The sequence below is a fragment of the Mustela nivalis genome (assembly GCF_964662115.1).
Source record: "Mustela nivalis genome assembly, chromosome: 19".
In the NCBI taxonomy this organism is placed as follows: domain Eukaryota; kingdom Metazoa; phylum Chordata; class Mammalia; order Carnivora; family Mustelidae; genus Mustela; species Mustela nivalis.
The window spans coordinates 25,415,489-25,438,932 of NC_139038.1; the positions used below are offsets into that span (position 1 = coordinate 25,415,489).

At 46.7% G+C, this 23,444-nt stretch overlaps 1 long non-coding RNA gene across 1 annotated transcript; it reads left to right on the forward strand.

The window, feature by feature from the left end:
* Positions 1-1,435: 1,435 nt before the first annotated feature.
* On the forward strand, positions 1,436-12,525 carry LOC309854535. The gene is made up of 4 exons (XR_014306287.1): positions 1,436-1,610; positions 6,611-6,727; positions 7,597-7,674; positions 11,731-12,525. It is a non-coding gene; the product is annotated as an uncharacterized lncRNA (long non-coding RNA).
* The last annotated feature ends 10,919 nt before the right edge of the window (positions 12,526-23,444 follow it).

A 23,444-nucleotide genomic window follows, 5' to 3' on the forward strand; every position in this document is an offset into this window, starting at 1 on the left:
GTTCAAATAAATAGAGATATATGAAAGTTCATAACAACATTATTTATAATAGCCATAAAGTGGAACCAATCCAAATGTCTATCAGCTGATTAGCAGATAAACAAAATATAGCATATCTATACCATGGGATATTATATAGTCAAAAAAGAAAAGGAAGGAAGTATTGATAAGTGCTACAGCATTGATAAACCTTAAAAATGTGATCTTTGGACACAAAGCTTCAAAACCGAAGATGAAAATGCTGGAAATGGATGGTGGTGGTCGTTGTCCAATGATGTGAATGTACTTAATGCCACTGACCTCTACACAAAACACAGTTAAATGGGAATTGTTATGTATAGTTTAAAAAAAAAAAATTCTGGGGCACCTGGGTGGCTCAGTGGGTTAAATCCTTTGCTTTTGGCTCGGGTCACGATCTCAGGGTCCTGGGATCGAGTCCTGCATCAGGCTCTCTGCTCAGCGGGGAGCCTGCTTCCCCCCTCTCTGCCTCTGCCTGCCTCTCTGCCTACTTGTGATCTCTGTCAAATAAATAAATAATCTTCTTTAAAAAAAAAAATGCTAAGTGAAGGAAGCCAGACAAAAAAGGCCACATATTGTATGAGTCCATGTATATGAAATGTCCAGAAGAGGCGAATCCATAGAGACAGAAAACAGACTAGCGGTTTCCTATGGCTGTAAGGAATGGGGGGTAATAGGAGTAACTGCTAATGGACACAGTTACAGTTACTTTTTGGGGTGATGAATGTTTTAGAATTAGCTGGCGGTAATGGTTGCACAACCATTAGAAAAAAAAAAAAAACACTGAATCGTACACTTGAAAATGACGATTTTTATGGCATGTGAATCATAGCAATGAAAAAATACAGGATTGGGACGCCTGGGTGGCTTGGTTGGTTAGGCCACTGCCTTCGGCTCACGTCATGATCCGGGGTTCTGAGATCAAGTCCTGCATCAGGCTCCTTGCTCGGAGGGGAGCCTGCTTCTCTCTCCACCTCTACCTGCCACTCTGCCTGCTTGTGCGCTCGCTCGCTCGCTCGCTCTGACAAATAAATAAATAAATAAAATCTTTTTAAAAAATACAGGATTTATAGTTTTATGCTGCATTGGAAAGCAAATTTTGATCCTATCTATTGAATAGGGAAACGATTTTTTTTTTAATGTGTCACCCTTCAAGTCAGCAAAGCATGTCAGAGCCTTGATTTTCTGAGATGCTGGTTCTGTTTCTTGCCCTCCGATATCAAAGCTAATTTTGTAAGCGGTGCAGCCAGGAATCTTAGTCATATAAAGACATTTTGTACAATACTTATTAAAAGCGCAGATTTCTTGCTGTTTGTTTAGCAACCCCTTCAGAATTGATGGCTGATGGTTTATGCTTCTGAGAGCTTCCAGAACAAGACCAGAGAGATTTTCTGAATCCCCCTGTGGTTGTTTTTAATTCCATTACAGCTTGTCCTCGTGTATTAACAAGGTAATCTTGTCTTTCCCTTACTTTACGGCTCTGACCTTTCAGGGAAAATGTGATTTTAAAATTGGACACCATCCAAAGATGATGCCGGGAGGACAAAGGATGTTATTTTGCAAGCAGCATAGTTCCAAAGAGGCAACCCGAGGTACAGTTCTTTGCATGTATTTGATTCTCTTGCTACTCAAAGTGTCGTCCACAGACCACCTGGCCGCATGTTAGAAATGCAAAACTCAGACCTCCTCCCCAGACCTTCTGAAACAGAATCTGCATTTTTAACAAGATGTGGTCGTTTTAGACTCTGTCCCCACATTCCTTGATACTCCTCTTTTCGGGGAGCCCGATTCCCCTTGCCTTGAGTGTGGGCTGTGTACTTGGTGACTTGTTTCTCACCGGTGGTAGAAATGATGGAGTGTGACCGCCCGGGCTGCCAGCTCATAAAAGACTATTTCAGCTTTCACCTCTCTCTCTGGGATCACTCAGTCTAGGGAAAGCCCACTGCCATGTGATAAGAACGCTCCAGCGGTTAATCTGGAGAGAGGGTCACATGGCGAAGAGCTGAGCCCACCTGCCAGTAACCAGGTATCCTTTAGCCCCAGTACTGCCTTCAGATAATGTAGCTCTGGGCGACATCCTGTCGGCAACCTCACGAGAGACCCGGAGCCAGGATCACCCAGGTAAACCACTCTGTCCTGACTGTCAGCAGCTACTTTTGATAATAAATGCTTATTGTTTTCAGCTGCTGAGTTTTGGGGTGATTTGCCATCCAGTAACAATTAACCAACACATAACACGTCCAGGTGATTTGGGAGCACATCAGTGCGACAAGCTGACCTAGACCATGAACTCCTGGACAGCAGAGGCCGTTTTAGTCATTTGCGTACCTTCTGAGCTTAGCACAGCGCCTCACACTTAGTAAATTTTTGCTGGACCAAATATAAGGTTAAATTGCCCTGTTTTGTTTTGTTTGTTTTTTAGGAAATGAAAACTTTTTTGTAAAAAATAATGCATACATTCGCATGGTGAAATATTCCAACAGTGCTAAAGGGTACAGTGACAAGAAAATCTCTCTGTAGACTGCTGTTGCTTATCAGGAAACTGTGACCACCTGCCTTACTTTGTGATTAGCTACTGTCGCATAAGACAGTACATTGCTTGCTTTCTTTTCCACCCTCACTTCCCAAAGACATAGTTGCCTCGAAATGAAACAGTATAAACTCCACATAGGTTTAAGAAACACACAACACTGCTTCCAAACTTATCTACAAGTAACCACTATTAACAATTCATTATTAAATACGTTTTATTAATAATTATTAATATTAATATTAATGATTATTTTAATGATTTTGATTTAATAATATCTATAATCTGTAATCTAATATATAATAATATTAATAATTATTTAAAGAGTCTCCAGACTCTTTTTTTTTTTTTAAGATTTTATTTATTTATTTGACAGAGATCTCAAGTAGGCAGAGAGGCAGGGAGAGAGAGAGGGGGGAAGCAGGCTCCCCGCTGAGCAGAGAGCCTGACGTGGGGCTTGATCCCAGGACCCTGGGATCACGACTTGAGTCAAAGGCAGAGGCTTTAACCCACTGAGTCACCCAGGCGTCCTACCTCTCCAGACTCTTAAAAAAAATATTTTATCCATACATGTACACACCTCTGGAGTCGGATCATTCCCCACATGGGACGTGCATCTTTGATCTGCAGTTTGCATTTTCCTTTTGGTGACCTCCATTGGCCATCTTTCCAGAAAATCAATACCTATAGATTCATCACATTCCTCTGGTTGGCGCAACACTCTTCCATTTCACACCTGAGCCACCAGCTCCACCCAGAGGCCGCCTCCCACCCATCCTGCCCTGACTGCCCCCCCCATCCAGTTCCCACCACAGCCCCTCGGAGCCCCTGCTCTCCCATCCCCCTTTACAGAAACAGTCTGCAGGTGCCGCAGGTGCCAGAGAGCCTTGAACTTCACCACCACGCCACTTGGCCTCTAATTTCCCCTCTTCCTCTACCGGTGGACATTTGGGTTATTAATAACACAAAAATTTGGGGATCACTGAAAACACAGTGTCTGGAATTTCGGGAGTGGAGATCTCTTTGGGGTTCTTAGCCCTTTTAGAGATTCAGTGCTCTTTTGAGAACTTGATAAGAAGTCTGGATCCTCACCCCAGGGCCTTCTTAAGGCCCTCTTTAAAACTTCTTGATCTGGAGAAGAAAATGTGACCTTCCTCAACCCGGGGAACAAAAGAAACCTTTCGTCAAAACTGCTCTTTCCTGGCTCTAACGGAGCACAAAGCACTTTCCTGCTGAATACGTTTTCAAAGGTTTAAAAGCCTCCTCTTGCCTTCGGGGACAGGCTTCCTCCCACTCCTGTCTCCCGAAATGGCAGCCCTGCAGGGCTGCGACAGAACAAGACCGGTCCTTTGATCCGGATCATGTAGAAAGACGGGCTCCCGGGCGCGCCAAGGGCAAAGGAAGGTCCTGAGCTTCACGGCGCCCGCCTGCGGCCACCAGAGGGCGTCCTCGCCCTGAGTTCCGAGTCTGGGCCGTCGCAGCCTGCCCTGCTGGTCACCTCCAGAATGTCACAGGGACAACGCCTGGTGGACAAGGCGAGGTCACTACAACATGTTGTGATCTTCGGACCCTAATAATCCCACCTCTTGATGGCTGCTGAACGGGAATGGCTTCTTACATTTGCACACTGCAGGAGGCGGAGGGCTTAGCTGGCTGTTGCAGTCTGCGCCGGTCCAGACTTGAGAGCGGACTTGAGACTTGACAGAGGGAGGATGCATTTTCTTTTTAAGAAAGGGAAAAAAAGAGGGGCGCCTGGGTGGCTTAGTGGGTTAAAGCCTCTGCCTTCGGCTCAGGTCATGATCCCAGGGTCCTGGGATCGAGCCCCGCATCGGGCTCTCTGCTCAGCGGGGAGCCTGCTTCCTCCCCCCTCTCTCTGCCTGCCTCTCTGCTTACTTGTGATCTCTGTCTGTCAAATAAACAAATAAAGTCTTTAAAAAAAAAGAGAGAGAGAAAAGAAAACACAGGGAAGGAAGATTGGTCTCTGCCCAGGGGCACCACATGGAGAACATCAGCTTCAAGCACTAGGTAGTATCCAAAGGACTGCACTGAATGTTTACTTATTCACTAGTTCAGGCTGCTCCCTGGCACACCTTGCTCACACATACCTTCTTCTGATTCAGAGGAATGGCCCTTTTTCTGAGGAAAGCGATTTGCCCTTCTAACTCACTTTTCTTGTAAGTGACGTCCTCCCACACCCTGTGCCTTATCTCCATACTTCAGCTTCCTGCCCTGGTACTGCATTCTGTCCTCGTCCTGCTGTTCCGTGCTTTCCTACCCTCTCCCCCACAGAGTGTGACCCTGTTAGAGGCAGGGGCTGTTCCCACCCTTCACTGGTCTTCACTGGTCCTCAGCCAATGTCAGATAAACTAAATCTCGCTTAAAAAAAAAAAAAAAAAAGCACCCATGGGAACACATAAAATGAAACAAAATGAATTGACACAGTAATCACAAATCATGACGATCCTCCTGATCCCCACATGAAACACAGCCGGAAGCTGTAGAGGGACCCGCTCCGGTGGGGGCCGGAAGCACAGGAGGCAGAACAAAGGAGTTAGAAGTTTAATGGCTGCATTGCAAGGAAGGTGCAGGCGGGACCACAGAGGAGAGGCTGTCTGCAAGGAGGAGGTGGGGGGCTCTAGTTAAAGGGGGAAGTGACAGGTTTGGGGACGTGTGGAAGTCTCCTTTCTTGGTACCTGTGCCTGGTTGTAAGGAGTCCATTGGTCAGCTGGAGCTTATGGATATTTGGAGATGGGTCACCTACTGAGCCTGTGTGCCTTCAGCCTAGTGATCCCTGTGGACACTTGGACCTTCCATGGTTTTCCATTGCTCAAGCCTGTTGCCTAAAAGCAGCCTCTACAGAAACTTCTGGATGAAAGTCCAAAGTTGGGAAGGAGGGTCAGTCTTGGAATGTCCTTCAGTCCTCTAGTCCATCTGCATCCTGGACCTGGCGTGAGCCTGGCAGACCTGTAACCTGCGACCCTGTTTCAACTCTTTTTCCTCAAAACGCCTTTTATTTATGGCTACTGTGTTTTGTTTTGTTTTTTTGAGGATTTCCCTTCGTGATACTTTCTTCCTTTTTTAAAATCTCAGTTCTATTTCTAGGGTTATACAGAATTTCTAATTCTTATTCCTGGAATATGTAACTGGGCATGAATATCAGAATCAGCTCTCAAGATTAAAAAAAAAAAAAAATCTGTGGTTGCTCCTGCTCCACTCAATCCTACTGAAACAGAAGCTCCATGGCTGGCCTAAGGGATGAATATATCTTAAAAGTCACGTGGAGCTCTGATGTGCAGGCCTGGCTAAGAATCAGTGGTTTCATTCCCCAAGGGCTTTATTTTAAATCTGCCCTGAAAATGGATGCTTTTCCCCTGCTTTACATTTTATTTTTCTGGGCTGATTCCGGACTTCCATTCTGTCCCACTCTCTTCCTGCACTATTTTCTGTTAAGATGTGACTTGTTCCAGTTTTCTCCAGGCCATTCAGTGCCATGACAGCTGGAAACATGTTCCAGACCAAGTTGTCTTCATGGGTTGGAAACAATGGTGAAGAGCAGTGGTTCTCTGTTGTGCTGGGCGCAGGAGGGTGGCGGGGAGAGCAGCCTTTGTATGATATTTTCCATGCTTAGCTTCCAACTGGCTTTATTGAAACAATGAAAAAAATTGTGTTGATATGCTACCTGTTGCATTTGTTTGCTGATGCTGTGTGTATTTATGTTTAAATATGACACGGTTATACAAAGAATAATTATCTCCATCTTTTGATTTTTAGGGAACATATTACTCTGAATACATGGTTATGCAAAGAATAATTATCTAAATCTTTTGATTTTAAGGGAGCATATTATTCTAAGTCCTCCTGTGGAATAGAAAAAATTTAGGATGTGAATTTTATAGTCGTTTTTTATAGCATTTAAAAAAGATCCTACCTTTTGTGTAATAGGGAGTATTAATTCTGCTAAATGAAAAATCCAGAGGTTTTCTTCAGGTAGGGTTTGATCCAGGAGTTCAAACCAAAAATGTTGTCTTCTCTCTCTCTCTCTCTCCTCTCTGCTTTGCACAGTGTCAATATTAGGCTCACAATGACCCCTAGCCCCCAGTGGCTCTCCTTGTGTGTGACAGCAGAATCAGGGCACCACTTCCAACATCACCTGCTAACACTCTTCCATCCACAAGAAAGGTGAGGATCTCTTCCTCTAGCTTCTGCAGAAGAGAGGAAACTTTGATTTCCCAGAATCCACAGCACATACCCCTCCCCACTCCAGACTCATTTTTCTCCAATCAGGTTGCAGTCCTCACCATCGGCCAATCACTTTGGGCCCAGGGGATTGTGGAGCTCTCATTGACCAGACTTAATCACATGGCTGCTCCTGAACCAAGTGGAGTGGAGACCACTCTACCCAAGCCACATGGGCCAAGAGTGGGGTGAGGGTGGTTCCCACACGGGAAGCCAGAGTTCCCTCACTGGGAGGAGGGAGAACAGATATTGAGCAGGACAAAACACCAGATGTTCCCTGAGGCCTGGAGGTCACGATGCAGACAGAGCCTGAGTGGTTGTAAATGGGGCATTAAGTTTAGGATGGACTGTGGCAGGGAAGACTAATGGGGGAGGGGAGGAAGACATTACTATAGGGTTCCCCTTGGGGGTGGATGAGGACCTGGGTGAGGGCTCTATGATGACAGGCAGCAGAGCACGATGGTCTACACCACCTGGGCTCACCATATCAAGACCACCTCTCCAGAGGAGAAGCAGGATCCATTTTCTGTGTTCAGTGGACTGGGCCACAGAGTGCCCAGACATTTGGCCATACAGTATTCTGCGTGTCTTTTTGGTTGAGATTCACATTTGATGGGGTAGACTGAGTAGAGCAGGTTGCCCTCCTAAAAGTGGGTGGGCCTTGTTCCAGTCAGCTGAAGGCCTGGCTAGAACAGAAAGTCTGACTTTCCCAGAAGTAGGAGGGGGCTCCTGCCTGATTGCTGGACTGGGACATTAGTCTTTTCCCGACTCAAGACTTGAAACTGAAACTTCGGCTCTTTGGTCTTTTGCAGACTGGAACTATTCGGTCGCCTCTCCTGGGTCTCCAGCTTGCGGACTAGATCTGGGGACTTAACAGTCTCCATACTCACGTGAGTCTCTTTTTCTATATATGTTGATCTTCTTGGTTCTGTTTCTCTGGAGAACCCTGACTAATACAGGACCCAAAGGAAAGATGAGTCAATGATGAGTTTCAGGCTGATTGACTAGGAACATTCTCAAAATATAGGACAGAAATAAGGAAATCGAATCAAGGGAAGTGGTTGGTTTGGGGAGAAGACATTTTTTTTTCATTCACAAACACTTATTTAATATCTGTCCTGTACCAGATGGAGGGCCAGTCACTGGGGATTTAAAAATCCACCCAGTTGGGAGCCTGCTTCCTCCTCTCTCTCTCTCTCTCTCTCTCTCTCTCTGCCTGCCTCTCTGCCTACTTGTGATCTCTGCCTGTCAAATAAATAAATTTTTTAAAAAATTATTTAAAAAAAAATCCACCCAGTTGACTATACCTTGATTCTCTCTTCAGCCTCACTCTCAATATTGAATTAAATTTGCCTCCCTGAATTGCCTTCAAGTCCATTTCTTCAGCAGGTAGAAAGGGCTTCCATTAGGATCACCATCCCCCACCCCATCCTTTTAGATCCACAACATATTTTTTTATTCAGGGCTTAGGAGGACGATGGACAAGGGCGAGGTCATCGAAGAGCTTTTGTATGTGGAATCAGAAAAGAGAAAGTCACTGGGATTGATCAAAGCACATGGACATAAAGTATATTTTGCAATTCCACGTGACTAAAGGTGCTAGGCAGGGTGTTGCTAACAATCTTAAATGTTTGTTGTGGGGTGAGATGGTGTCTGAAGAAAAATGATCTGCAGTGATTCTGTAAAATGCCATTAGTCCAAACAGGCCCCCGAGTAGCAGAAAGATGGGTGGGGAGTCAGAGGGCATCTCCAGGGAGAAAGGAAGAAGACGCCCATCCTGGGTGACAGCTGAGCCTCAGAGTTCTGCCTCCTGAGAGTCCCTTCACGCTTCATGCTTTATCCCCCTCTAAGGGAAGGGAACTTTAAGAGACATGGCAAGGACCACCCCTGCCTCCCTGGACTTCCACAGGGCCTTGTATTTATCCGCCCATTTCCATGGGAGCCCAGGGGAGGTGCTCAGACTGTTAAATCATCTTGGGTGAGGGGGTTGGAGGATTGTCCATTCTCCAGGGCGTGAATCTAACAACATGAAGCCTTCCCCTCCCTCCCCCTTTCCTTCTTTTTGTTCTAGATGAACAGACATAAAAGAGGGAATAAATCACTTTACAAGAGACTCTGCTTTGGATATTGATTTCTAAGCAGGCTTGAGCAAAGCTGGAGAATATTTGGAAGTTGTATCAGATTTAAGAAAATTCAAACCCATACCATCTTCCTCGCATTCCCATCACTTCTTCACAAGTACTGGCCACCATCCTCTCTTTCCTGATGCCACCACAGTCTTCAAGTTGGGCTCTATGCAGCCAGCATTGTCTCCCTCTACATGGCCATGGGATGTGACTACATTTGGACTGGTAAAATATAAGCAGAAGTTCTTAGGTGGGACTTCAGGGAAAGCTTCTTAGAAATGGGGGCAGGTAGCTAAAGCCTTTTTTTTGCCTTCCCCCAAATCTTGCTTCCACCTGGGATGTAGATACGATGGCTGGAACTCCAGCATCCATTCTGAAGACAGAGTTCCACATGTGCAAAATCACATGTATACAGGAATATTTGCTGCAGCATCATTCAAAATAGCAAAAAAAAAAAAAAAAAAAAAAAAGTAACCAATCTCAGTATCTGCTAGGAGGGGACCAGCAAGCAACTTATGATTCAGCCACATCAGGGAATACCCTGCAGCCATTAAGAAGAATGAGGTGGCTCTATTTGTTGTAATATGGAGACCTCTCCAAGACTTACTATAATGGGAGTAAACTAAGATGCAGGACAGAGTACATAAGTACAGCTCAACCCCCAGCTAAACCACTTCACTAGCCCAATGAGGGGGTGGGCCAGCGGGCTAAATCTAGCTGTTACTGTGAATCAGTGTTTATTGAATCACAGCCCTATTCTTCATTTACATATCTATGGCTGCTTTCCCCCTACAAAACACACTTTAATACCTGCAACAGAATCCTACAGCCCACCAAATCTAAATTATTTACCTACTGGCCCTTTACAGAAAGCATTTGTGACTCCTGACCTAGGCCTTGCTCTCATTAGGTCTAAAATGGGTTCGCAGAAACATGCCTTGGTTCACGGAGATTTTAAGGATTATGGAACACAAAAGCATTAAAAACTACTTAGCATTTATAGTAAACCCCTCCATGAACAAGGGTAATCATTATGACTTTGTCACTGAATTTTACTCTTTTTTCTTCCAATGGAAACTTCCCTGCAGCTATTTAACAAGTGTAAATTTTTTGCAGGTCCAAGTAAATTACTTAAGATATTAAAGAATAGTTTCCAAATCTAGTAAACGTGTGTGTGTGTGTGTGTGTGTGTGTGTGTGTGTGTGTTGGGGGAGTTGGCACCAGCTTGAGGGTAGGAAACCAATATTTGTCAAGCCTCTACTATGCACCAGGTGTGGGATAGATGCTTTCCATGTGTTACTTCCCTAAAGTCTTATTACCCAGGAAAGGACGCTTGGAGCTCAGAAAGAAGGGGTGCATAGTCTGTGACCCCTTTAGGAAGTCTGAGCTGGGACTCGAATCTGATGCTGATCCCCCCCAGCCAAAGCATACGCTCTTTCCATGAGAGAAGCACCTCACTGTTGAGCTATGTCCACAGCACATCTCACCCGTGGTTTGCCCATGACCATCCTGGTCAGAGCCTTTTTTTTTTTAATTTCTTTTTTTTTTTTTTAAGATTTTATTTATTTATTTGACAGACAGAGATCACAAATAGGCAGAGAGAGAGGAGGAAGCAGGCTCCCCGCCGAGCAGAGATCCTGATGCAGGGCTTGATCATAGGACCCTGGGATCATGACCTGAGCCACAGGGAGAGGCTTTAACCCTCTGAGCCACCCAGGCACCCCTGGTCAGTGCCTCTTGTCCAGCTTACTTATCCGAGGCAGCTGTTTTTCCCTCTCAAGTGTGAGTCTGGACAGTATGGTCCCCACTGTAAAGGACGACCCTTCAAATACCAGCTCAGTGAGGGCTGAGATCTTTGTTTTGTCTACTGCAGGTTCTCAGCACCTACAACAGAGTGTGGCACATAGTAGGTGGTCAGTAAGTGTGTATTGAATCAGCGGAATGTTGAGTGACTTATCAGTTAACCACACAGGTAGCTGCCAGAGAGCAGGAGCCACACGGGGGAGAGGACTGTTCTGTTAAAAATAACTCTGAACAGGGCACCTGGGTGGCTCAGTGGGTTAAGCCGCTGCCTTCGGCTCAGGTCATGATCTCAGGGTCCTGGGATCGAGTCCCGCATCGGGCTTTCTGCTCGGCAGGGAGCCTGCTTCCTTCTCTCTCTCTCTGCCTGCCTCTCAGTGTACTTGTGATTTCTCTCTGTCAAATAAATAAATAAAATCTTTAAAAAAAAAAAAATAACTCTGAACATGCCTGCATGCCTGGCTCTTGGGTCCTCTGTGTGGTTACAGCAAACTGTGCCTCGTTTGGGGTTGGGGGATTTTATTTATTTATTTATTTATTTAGTCATTTATTTTTAAAAAATATTTTATTTATTTATTTGACAGAGAGAGAGAGATCACAAGTAGGCAGAGAGGCAGGCCCAGAGATGGGGGGAAGCAGGCTCCCTGCCAAACAGAGAGCCCGATTTGGGGCTCCATCCCAGGACCCCGAGATAGCGACCTGAGCCGAAGGCAGATGCCTAACCCACCGAGCGACCCAGGCGCCCCAGGGTTGGGGGATTTTAGCGACACAAATTGAACACCCACTTCATACCGGATACGGTTCGGGTTGGGCATCCCAGATGAACGAGGTGAGTACTGTTCAAGGCCGCCTAAAGAATGGGGGAGCAGGGGACAGGGGCCCCCTCATGCAGGGTCAGAAATTAAACACATGAAATTGAGCCCCGGGTGGCTTTGCCAAAGAAAAGCAAGGTAGATTATGTGCTCAGCACAGCCCTGACATGAAGGCAGGGCTGATAATCCATCCCTTTTATTCACACAGTATGTCGTGGGCCACTTCCAGCTGAAGAAGAAAGCCTGACCTTTGGAGAGGGGCTATAAAAAGACAGCCACATTCACTCCTTCTTCCCCACAATGCACCTTCCACAAAGGAAGACAAGTGAAGGATCTCCGTGTTCAAGTGAAAGGTACACAAAGGCAACTTGGCATTTTGTCAAGCTCATGGCCAGAGCACAGAGCGGCAAGCAAGATGCTGCTTAGACGGGGACAGCCTGATGTGGCCAGGCGAGAGCCGGATGGGGGGGCTGCCAGCAGGGAGGGGCGTCCTTGCCCTCCAGCCCTCCGGCACCGTCAGGCTGGGGCTGGGGGCCGTTCAGGAAGCTGCCGGAGAGCCCCCAGAGCCAGGAGTCCGAGATCCCTGACAAAGCTAACTCTCAAGGGCTTAGAAATCACATCTACATTTGTGATGGGCTCAAACCAGTAGGATGAAGGGTGTCCTACCCTCCAGTGAGAGGATTCCATGCCCGATGACTACAACATCCAAGAGGATGACGTTGCCGAAGGTTCCAGACAACGTGAGTGGCCTGTTGGGTCTCCCCATCCTTTGCAGCCTACGGATGGGATGGGGAGGTTCCAGAGTCAGCAGGGACGGTGAAAAAACACATAGTATCAAAGATACCCTTGAGGGCACCTGGGTGGCTCAGTGGGTTAAGCTGCTGCCTTCGGCTCAGGTCATGATCTCAGGGTCCTGGGATTGAGTCCCGCATCGGGCTCTCTGCTCAGCAGGGAGCCTGCCTCCTCCTCTCTCTGACTGCCTCTCTGCCTACTTGTGATCTCTCTCCGTCAAATAAATAAATAAAATCTTTTAAAAAAAACAAACAACAACAACAAAAAAAACAAAGATACCCTTGAAATAATTTCTTTTTTTTTTTTTATATTTTATTTTATTTTTTTTTTTTTAAGACTTTATTTATTTATTTGACAGACAGAGATCACAAGCGGCAGAGAGGCAGGCAGGGCGGGGTGGTGGTGGGGAAGCAGGCTCCCCGCTGAGCAGAGAGCCAGATTCGGGGATTGATCCCAGGACCCTGAGATCATGACCTGAGCTGAAGGCAGAGGCTTGACTCACTGAGCCACCCAGGTGCCCCTCCCCCATCTTTCTGCCATAGCACAGGCACATCTGTCTAGCATTCGTGGGTTCAGGAATGTTCTCCCATCTTGGGGCAGGCTTCTCTTCTCCCCAGTTTTCACGGGCCGGCAAAATAAATTCAGCAAATTATTTATTTATTGGGTGATTCTTGTGCCAGGCACTGAGGAGATAATGGGGGTACCAAGCTGATGAAAACCCTGCCACATTCCAGTGGGAGAGGAGCGTGAATCGGGACTCCGACCTAGGATCGCCCACTTGTCATTTTGTTAAGTTAGGATTTAAGGAGGGAGACAACCCCCCATGATCATCATTGTTATCAATTTCTCCTTAGAAGAAAATGACTGCTTTAATATCCAACAGAGAGAAAGGAACTCTTATTATTATTTTTTTAAGATTTTATTTATTTATTTATTTGAGAGAGAGAGAGAGGGCGCAGGTGCGCGTGGTCGCAAGTGGGAGGAGGAGCAGAGGTGGGGGAGAGAGACAAGCAGACTCTACGCTGAGCCCAACTTGGGGCTCGATCTCACCACCCTAAGACCATGACCTGAGCTGAAATCAAGAGTCGGCTGCTCATCTGACCGAGCCACCCAGACACTCCCGCTTTTATATTTTTAAGGCTTTTATTTTTAAAGTAATCTCTACATGCAACACGGGGATTGAACTTACAGCCCCTGAGATGCACGCTACCCCGGCTGGGCCAGCCAGGCACCCTGGGCGTACTCTTAAAAGGATAGGTTTTTCTCAGTGATTATATTAGAACCTTATCGTGTGCAAATTTCCGTTGTTGGGATTCAGCTACGTAAACAAAACTGCTTCGGGTGTGACAGAGAACACTTTAAAGACTGTAGGCAATTTCGCTCACCCCTTTACTTCAAGAGCTGGCTTCCCCAGTTGTCTCCCATTTGCATGCCTTACAAGGGCTCCCTCTCCCCCGCCAGGCTGAATGCCTGAAGATACGCATTATTCATGCAACGTGGCCCACAGCTCAAACCAGCTCCTTCCTCAGGCGCTCAACGGATGGTTTCAGTGCTAGAGAAAAATCGGACGGTGATGGTCAATGAGAGACTGCATATCAGTTTCCAAAACAGCAACGTCCTAGATAGATTTTTCAAATGTATTTTTTTCCTTTCAGCATCAGGTTGAAAAAAAATGTTCAAGCAGACGGAGAGATCGAACAAATTGTACAGAGAACGCCCATCTACCCACCATTGAGAGTCTACCGTGAATGTTTAACTTGACCTGCTTCCTCATGTCTGTCCATTCACCCACCTCTGTCTCACCCATCATTCTAGGTCACTTAAAAAAAAAAAAAAAAAAAAAAAGATTATTTATTTATTTATTTGACACAGAAAGAAATCATAAGCAGGCAGAAGTAGGCAGAGAGGCAGGCAGATAGAGAGGGAGAAGCCAAGCAGAGAGCCCAATGCAGGGCTCGTTCTCAGGACCCTGGGATCACGACCCTAGCTGAAGGCAGAGGCTCAACTCACTGAGCCACCCGGCGCCCCTCTAGCTCACTTTTGGATCCATTTCAGCTGAGGCCGCAACACATCACCCCAAAACACTTCAACAAGCACATCACTCACTAGAATGCAATTTCAGTTTATGATTTTTTGAGGTAAAACTGAGATGCAGTGGAAGGCACAAGCCTGAAGTAGACTGACTATTCACTGAGTTTTGACAAATGTGTAATCCAAATCCCTATGCTGATCTATCAAGGATAATTTGAGCGAAATACAATTTTCTTTTGCTATGTGCTGACTTTGAAATGTCCCTACCCTGTAAGAAGAGACTCCGCCGTAAATTGAGCCTTATGAAAAATTCTCGACGCATATCTTATTTTGTTATTTTGCCCCGGGCCCTGAAAAACATCATCAGAGGCCCTTTTGGAAACAACTGACTCAAAAGAGTTTAGGGGGTGGTTTAAGTTGTCAGCATACAAAGACTGGGTTCGAATCCCAGCTCTGCCAGCCTCTGACTCTATGAACTAGGGCAAAGTAGGTACCCTGCCTGTATACCTCAGTTTCCCCATCTACAAAATAAAGGTAGAACCTGCCTCATAAGGTTGTTCTGTGTGTCGAGGGCTGAATTAATTAAATTACATACAGAGCTTACTTAGAACATTGCCCGCCAAGAAGCAAACACTCAGGACACACTGACCCCTATCACCGCATTGGTAGCGGGAGACGGACTGGAGGAGGTTTCGTATCTGACTCATTAACTTTGTAGGTAGTGGCTGTTTGAACTCAGTGATTTTTATGTTCCTCTCAGTGCTGAGTCTCTCTGGCCGCATTGGCCCTCCAGCCAGAAATTTAATGACTGTCAAAATTCTCATCATGACATCACCAGACAGTGTCAGGGGGAAGTCTGTGTCCATAAAATGACTCAAATTAGAACTGGAGCAGGTGGGGGATGGGGTTCTTACCCTCTAATTGTGTTGGGTTTTAGTGTAAATCTCGTGGCCTTGAATTTAATATTGCGCCATTGTATTGGCACCGAACTGCATTACAGACGCATTAGCTCTCTCTTGGCGCTTCATCTCCGACAGACCGAAGCTTGCCTCTAACTGATGTTGGTTTCATTATTCGGGACTCTTAAATAAACAGCATCTTTGAAAATGGAAATCAGGGAGGGACATTTTCCGGTGGAAAACTCTTTATCAATATAGGGATACTTTGCTGGACTTCTGAAATAAGATTCCTTCTTTCATTCAGGCAGCCATTCAACAATTAGTAATTGAGTGTGTATGAGACAGTTATGGCCCCTGTTCGCAAAAACTCTTAAAATATACTTAGAAATACAACATTGATTTAGTAGTCACACAAATAATGAATCACAGTTCGGACTGACTGGTCCAACAGCAGCCCTTGGAGCAGGTACTGTTGGTTGCCTGCTATGGCAAAGGCTGATAATTGTCCCCTGATATTTACTTTCTTCCTTTTCCATAGTCATAAAACACTTATTTCAGTAGGATACATGCTATCTAGGATAAGACTACATTTCCCAGCCTCCTTTGTTGTTCTATGTGGCCACATAGGATTCTGGAACCAATTCCAGTGTGTAGAAGGCAGTTCTCGCACACCACCGAGCAATTCTCCAACACCAGCTGGTCCTACAGTTCCAATCAAATCTGACACTATGCATCTGAAGACAGAGTCGCCACAGGTTAAGGGCTCAGTCCCACAAGAAGGCCCCTCACCACCTCACTCTCGGTGCCATTCACAAGGCTAGGTTGTCACCTGTGCTTCTGACCAATGGGAGGTTCTATAGTCAGAGGTTCCAAAACGCCACCACCACCGGGCCTTGGGTTTGATCAATTTGCTAGAGTTGCTCACAGGACAGAGGTGGAAGGTATAGATAGGGCAAGGTATTGGGAAAGGGTGGTGGTGGAGGGGGCTGTGTTCCACATCCTCTCCAGACATCATTCCTCCCCTATCTGCACGTGTTCATCAACTGGACGCTCTCCAAACTCCAAGCTTTTGGATTTTTCATGACGTAGGCGTGATTGAATGACTCATAACTCGTTGGCCGTTGGTGATTGATTCGACCCCCAGCCCCTCCCCTATCTCTAGAGGTCAGGGGGTAGGACTAAAAGTTTTCAACCTAGTAAAGGCTTGTTTGGTTCTCCCAGCAACCAATCTCACCCTTAGGGGCGCTGGGAAGCCGCCTCATTAACATAACAAAAGACACCTTGATGGCTTTCCCCACTTAGACCTTTCCAAAGGTTTTAGTTGCTCTGTGCCAGGAATGGGGATGAAGCCTGTATATATCTTTCTTTTCTTTTTTAAGATTGTATTTATTTATTTATTTATTTATGTAAGAGCAAGGGAGCAAGCATGGGTGGAGGGAAGGGCAGAGGGAGAGGGAGAAGAAGATTCCCTGCTGAGCAGGGAGCAGGGTGGAGGGCCTCATCCCAGGAACCCAGGATCGTGACCTGAGCGGAAGGGAGACACTTAACCGACTGAGCCACCCAGGCGCCCCGACCATATATACATTTCTTATTCTAAATCACACCATCCTATCCGGTGACAAGTTATGGCCGATGCAGTGTTGGCAATTCCCTGTCCTGCCCTTCTTTGGTCCTTTTACTTCCTCCCTTGGGATCTGCCTCCCCAGTAACACATTCAGATGCAAGCCATACTAGGTTCTGTTTTCCAGGAAATGGGGCTAAAACGCCTTCCCACCTCGTGCCACCACCACCCCTGCGTCATAGTTACCAGGAAGAGGCATCCTCACATGACCTCAGACCCCAGTGGGGATTATTATAAGGATCCGAGGCAAAGAGGCCACAGGGCTCACTCCAACAGGAATGAGGTCTGGAATGTCATTCAGGCACCTGGTGGCTCGGACACTCAGCATTCTTGGATCAGCTGCTCCTTCCTACCCTCCCCTGACCCGCCATGGTATCTATTTCCCCCGAGGTCTTGGCGTATTCTGTGGCTTCTGCTTAATTCTGAATCCTGCTTCCTCTCAGGTTCTCTGTCCCATTCAGAATCCCCAAGGGAAAAGATGAGTTTGAGTCAGTGCGTCACCATCTAGTATTGGGTGGCATTATTGGCAAAGCCATGTGGCAGGCTCCTTTGTTGCCAGCCGTCCTGGTGCAGTCCCTTAAGAGTAAATATTTAGAAACATACGCCTTTGACATTGCCGTAACATCTGTAAAAAATGACTGATGGGCATATCTCTCTGAATAGAGGATAGACCGGCGCGGGTTTTCTGAGTTGCCTTTGAGATGAGCTGTGTGACAACATCGCAGAACCAACGAGAAACTTCTAAAGAAACAGCAATAGACCATTTATCATATACAGTAGAGGGCACTGAGAAAGCTACACGAAAGGACTCTGAGCCCACCTTCCAGAAAAGATTCCTAAGCCACACAGCAGAACCTGGCCATCACGGGAGCTGCTGCCTCTGACCCTGCCAGAGAGCAGCCTGTGGAATCAAGACCCAGCCATGGGTGTTAGAACCACCCACCTTTGCCGCCAGCCTTACTAGCAAAGTGGCCATCTTGGGCAGCTTCTGTCCCTGCGCCAGAGAATCTAAGAATGTGTTCAGCTTTCCAGCCCTAGATCCAGAAGAAGGCTTGCTGGAGAAGGCTAGAAAGGGCGGTGTGAGAATCCCGCAGTGTCTGTTCACCCACTCCAGACTCCCGCAACAAAAGGACTCACACATCCCGCTCCCCACGACTGTCACGTGACTCCGGACCTCCATGCATGGTACATTCTGTTGCCGTCACCCCAGATGGTCTCCCTGCATTTCTGTGGCTCAAAACCTTATTCATTCATTCAAGGAATCTCTGAAGTGCCCAGCATGGCATTGGGGGTTGGGGATACCAGGCTGCATCTGGCAATGTCCCTGCTTCCAAGAACCTCATCTCCTGGTCAGGGACATAGACACATAAATTAACCTGCCTCCCCAGGATGCCCCCTTTCTGTGCCATAAAACCCTTTACAATGCGAAAGGGAGTGAAGTGCCAGGTGGAAGCGCTCAGCTCTGGGGTCAGGTTTGCCAGCTGTGTGACTTGGAGTAAGTTACTCACCCTCTCTTAGACTCACTTTTCCCACGTACAAAAGGGCATTGATAACAACACTGCCTCACTGGGCTTGTCCTGAATATTCAAGGAGAGGCTGCTTCGGAAAAGCTGCATCCAGGAGGCCCACGATATTATCAAACATAATGACCTTTCCCATCCTTCAAAGCCTGATCATCCGTCTCATCCCCGTCGCCGTGAACCTTCCCTAAGCCTCCTGTGAGAAATGAGTCACCTCAGCCTTCTCTCTTCCTCTATCAGTGTTGTCATTCTTCCTCCGTGGGCAGGGACACACCTCTGGCATATCAGAAATGCTAGAAAGACCATGTGTATATATTTGCTGATCTATTTAAAAAAAAAAAAAAAGCAGGAGGGGCCCTTGTCAAATATTAAACATTAAAGGATACTTTATTTATTTTTAAAGATTTTATTTATTTATTTGACAGAGAGAGAGATCACAAGTAGGCAGAGAGAGGAAGGGAAGCAGGCTCCCTGCCTAGCTGAGAGCCGGATGTGGGGCTCGATCCCAGTTCCCTGGAATCATGACCTGAGCCGAAGGCAGAGGCCCTAACCCACTGAGCCACCCAGGTACCCTTAAAGGATGCTTTAAAGGAAATAATTATCAAAAGTCACTGAAGGGGTGGCAGCTTTCTGAATCCACCCAAATTGTGTAGAGAGAGCACCCTGACTGTTTTCCTTGGTGTTCCTCTCTGCCTGGCACAAGGTGAGAACCCACAGAGGCGTGTAATAAATTAATAATAAACGATCCTGTGTTTGTTCTGACACATACAGGAGATTTTCCAAGGGCAAAGTTCTGAGGCCCGTTCCTTGAACTCTCTGGAGGAAATGAGCTATGGCAACCGATTAGAAGCAGGAAAAACAGTACCAGTGATACATCATTTGCTCAGTGTAGTGGGGTGAATTGTGGCCCACTGTGAGATAATAGAAAATATATATATTAGTCTCTGTGCCTGGTTCCTGGCACAGAACTCCTAAAACCCTTGTAATTTCCTAGGTGAGAACAGCACTAGGAGCATCTTTTATTCTAATGCAGTGACTCTGGGGGCGCCCCAGGGGGCTCTGACAGCTAAGCATCTGTCTCAAGTCATGATCTCCGGGTCCTGGGATGGAGCCTGTGTCAAGGTCCCTGCTCAGCGGGGAACCTGTTTCTTCTTCACCCTCTGCCTGCCACTCCCCTGCTTGTGCGCGCGCGCTCTCTCTCTCTGTTAAATAAATAAAATCTTAATAATTAATCATGCCCACGTGAGAAAGCCTCCGTAAAATCTCAATAGTACCAGGCTTGGGGAGCTTCCAAGCTGGTGAACACATCCATATATTAGGAGGGTGACATGCCCCCCTGTAAAAAAAAGGGGGGCATCCCAACTCCATACGGATGAAGTACATTTATCGTGTCCTCTAATAAACTGGGAGACATGCCCCCCTGAGTTCTGTGAGCTATTTTAGCAAACTAATCAAACTTGAGGAGGGGGTTATAGGAACCTCCAATGTGCACCCAAGTTGGACAGAATAGTGGGTCATTTGGGGAGACCTACTACTTGTGATTGGTGTCTGAGGTGTGTGGGGGGGGGGGCAGTCTGGTGGGACTGAGCTCTTAACCTGTGGGATCTGATACCATCTCCAGGGAGATAGTATGTCACAATCAAGGTAAATTGTAGGACACCCAGCTGGTATGACAGAGAATTGTTTGTTGTGGGGGGGATAAGCTCCTTGTGTTTGATGGACAGAAGTGCCAGAAGTGGGGTTTGCAGCGTGAATAGCAAAGGAGACACGTAAGAAGGAAAACTGAGGCTCTTCCAATAAGTCCCCTCCCCCAAAGAGATAAGTCCCTGTCCTTGGAACCTATGAATGTGAGCTTATTGGGGAAGGGAATCCTTGCAGAGGTAATTAAGGATCTCCAGATGAGATCACCAGGATTGCATCCAGTGACAAGTGTCCTTCCAAGAGACAGAAAAGGGTACAGACACAGAGGAGAAGCCTATGGCAAGAGAGAGGCAGGGATTAGAGCAGAGTGATCTGGCCACAAGCCAAAGAAGGCCTGGGGCCACCACAAGCTGGACCAGGCAAGGAAGGATCCTCCCCTTAAGCCTTCTGAGGGAGCACAGCCCTGTTGCCTTCAAGAACTGTGAGGGAATACATGTCTGTTGTTTTAAACAGCCCACCCCCCACCACCTACCGCCCTGTCCCCGTGGTTCTTTGTTACGGCAGCCCCAGGAAATGAATGCAGTTGCTTTGGGTTTATAATAGCAGACCCAAGTAGTCAGAGCAAAGACTGGAGGGCCTGAAATATTTATTCTCTGGCCTTTTATACAAAATGTTTGCTCTCCTGTGATCGAGAGTTGCCCTACGTTATATGGCTGAAAACAGCATGCCACCATTTCCACTAGGGAGAACATGTTACTCTATTAAATCCCCCACTCTCCTCCAGAGATTATAGGGGAGATTGAAGCAAAGTGAGATTAAGAGATTTATCCCGAATGGTGGCCACCTGTTGTTTTTGCATGCCAAAGCATTCCCCCCTCTTCTAGCATGTCAGCTGTGACTTTCTAGGAGGGATACCCCTCCCTTAGTCCCCCTGGTTTGGGCAGGGCTCCCCCAACTTCAACTGTGTTAGTCAGCTGGGGCTCCGTGTACCACAGACCGAATGGCTTTAAGCAACAGAAAATTATTTTTCCATAGTTGTGGAGGTTGGAGAGCCCAAGGTCAAGGTGCAGAGGGTCTGGTTTTTGGTGCAAACTCTCTCCCTGGCCAACACAAGGTCTTTCCTTGGTGTGTGTTTATATGTATGGGGAGAGGCCTCTCTGTCTTTTCCTTTTCTTCTTCTTCTTCTTTTTTTTTTTTTTTTTTTTGAAAGATTAATTTGAGAGAGAGAAAAAGAGAGAGAGAGAGAGAGAGAGTGAACATGCAGGGGGAGGGGCAGAGGGAGAGAATCTCCAAGCAGACTCCCCACTGAGCACAGAGACCCACTTGGGGTGCTGTCGCAGGACCTATGAGATCATGATCTGAGCAAACCCAAGAGTCAGGGCTCGATCCACTGAGTCACCCATAGGACCCTTCCTCTTCTTATAATGACACCAGTCTTGCTGTGTTAGGGCCCATCCTTATAACCATTTATCTTTAATGAACATGGAAAAGCTGTTTCCAGATAGTCACATTAGGGGTTAGGGTTTCAATATATGAATTTTGACGGGACACAACTCAGTCCAAGCCAGGTTTATCAGTGCATCCTCTAACTTGGCCACTGTTTGTTTGTTTATTTTTTTTAAATATTTTATTTATTTATCAGGGAGAGAGATGGAGAGAGAGCAAGCACAGGCAGACAGAATGGCAGGCAGAGGCAGAGGGAGAAGCAGGCTCCCTGCTGAGCAAGGAGCCCGATGTGGGACTCGATCCCAGGACCCTGGGATCATGACCTGAGCCGAAGGCAGCTGCTTAACCAACTGAGCCACCCAGGCGCCCCTGTTTGTTTGTTTATATTTAAAAAATTTATTTGCCAGAGAGAGAGAGACAGCCCAAGCACAAGCAGGCTCCCCACTGAAAAAGGAGCCCAGATGTGGGACTCAATTCCAGGACCCTGGGATCATGACCTGAGCCGAAGGAAGATGCTTAAAAGACCTAGCCACCGAGACATTCCTATTTTATTTTTTGGTAAGATTTTATTTATTTATTTATTTGAGAGAAAGAGAGCAGGAGCGGAGGAGGAGGGGCAGAGAGAGAGGGAGAAGCAGACTCCCCACTGAGCACGGAGCCCATCTATTTATTTAAAAAAAAAATTTTTTTTTTAAGTAAATTCTATCCCCAATATGGGGCTCAAACTCAGAATTCCAAGATCAAGAGTCACATGCTCTACCAACTGAGTCAGCCAGGTACCCTGAACTTGGTCACTTTTAGCATATTTCTCAAGACTCTCTCTAGGAATGGCATTTGCTACAATTTTCAGGCAAGCACAGCTCTCTTTTCCTCACCACAGAGGTTAATAGGAGATAAGGCTAGAGCAGCCAGGGGCTGCTTAACTCTTCTAACAGAGTTAAGAAGGAAAGAGAGGGGCACCTGGGTGGCTCAGTGGGTTAAAGCCTCTGCCTTTGGCTCAGGTTGTGATCCCAGGGTCCTGGGATTGAGCCCCACATCAGGCTCTCTGCTCAGCAGGGAGCCTGCTTCCTTCTCTCTCTGCCTGCCTCTCTGCCTACTTGTGATCGCTGTCTGTCAAATAAATTTTAAAAATCTTTAAAAAAAAAAAAGAAGAAGGAAGGACAGTACCTGTATCCAACTGTACCAAAGCAGGCTTCCCTGAGCGTCTCAGTTAATGTGACACAGTAAGTTATTTTTTTAGCTGTGTTTCTATCACTTGCATCAGAAGAACCTGGACTAGTAGACATGAGCTGTAGAACCTGGACTAGTAGGTTCTAGTCTAGAAGAACCTGGACTAGTAGACCATGGGCTGAAAGCCGGTCTCCTTAGCTCCAAGAGGCTCAGCCCAGGATTTCCTGGGAGTCATCCCGATGCTTAAGTCCGCAGCCACCCTGTGCGTCCTGAGTCCCAGAGGTCAGCTGAGTTCTGACATTTTTAATGCATTCACCTTTGCTCTCCTTAAATGTTTTCTTTTGGGGGGTGGGGTGGGAAGGTGCAATGAGCATAAATAAGTAAAGATAATTATTTCAATAAATCCAGTTTGACTGAACAAGTCCAGATTATTTCAGGCAGTGCTCCATGTTATGAAATGAACCAAAGCTTCCCGAGGACTGAGGTCCCAGTGCAGGTCCTGACAAAGGACACAGACAAATTCTCAGCGGTGAGTGGGGGACTCTCTGGCACCCCTCCCGGGGTCCTGCCCCCTGGCTTCTCTGGATCTAGATGTCTGTATTCAAGACACAGCTCTGCTAAAGCTGTGTGACCCTGGGTAAGTCCCCCAATCTGGCTCTGCCCATTTCCTCATCTGAAAAATGGGGAAATAATAGTGTATGTTTCAGAGGATTGACAAGAGGAGTGGGTATGTGTAAGGTGATTAGCACAGTACTGGCACACAGTAAGTCCTCTGTAAAAGCTGCAATTGTTATCCCCAAGG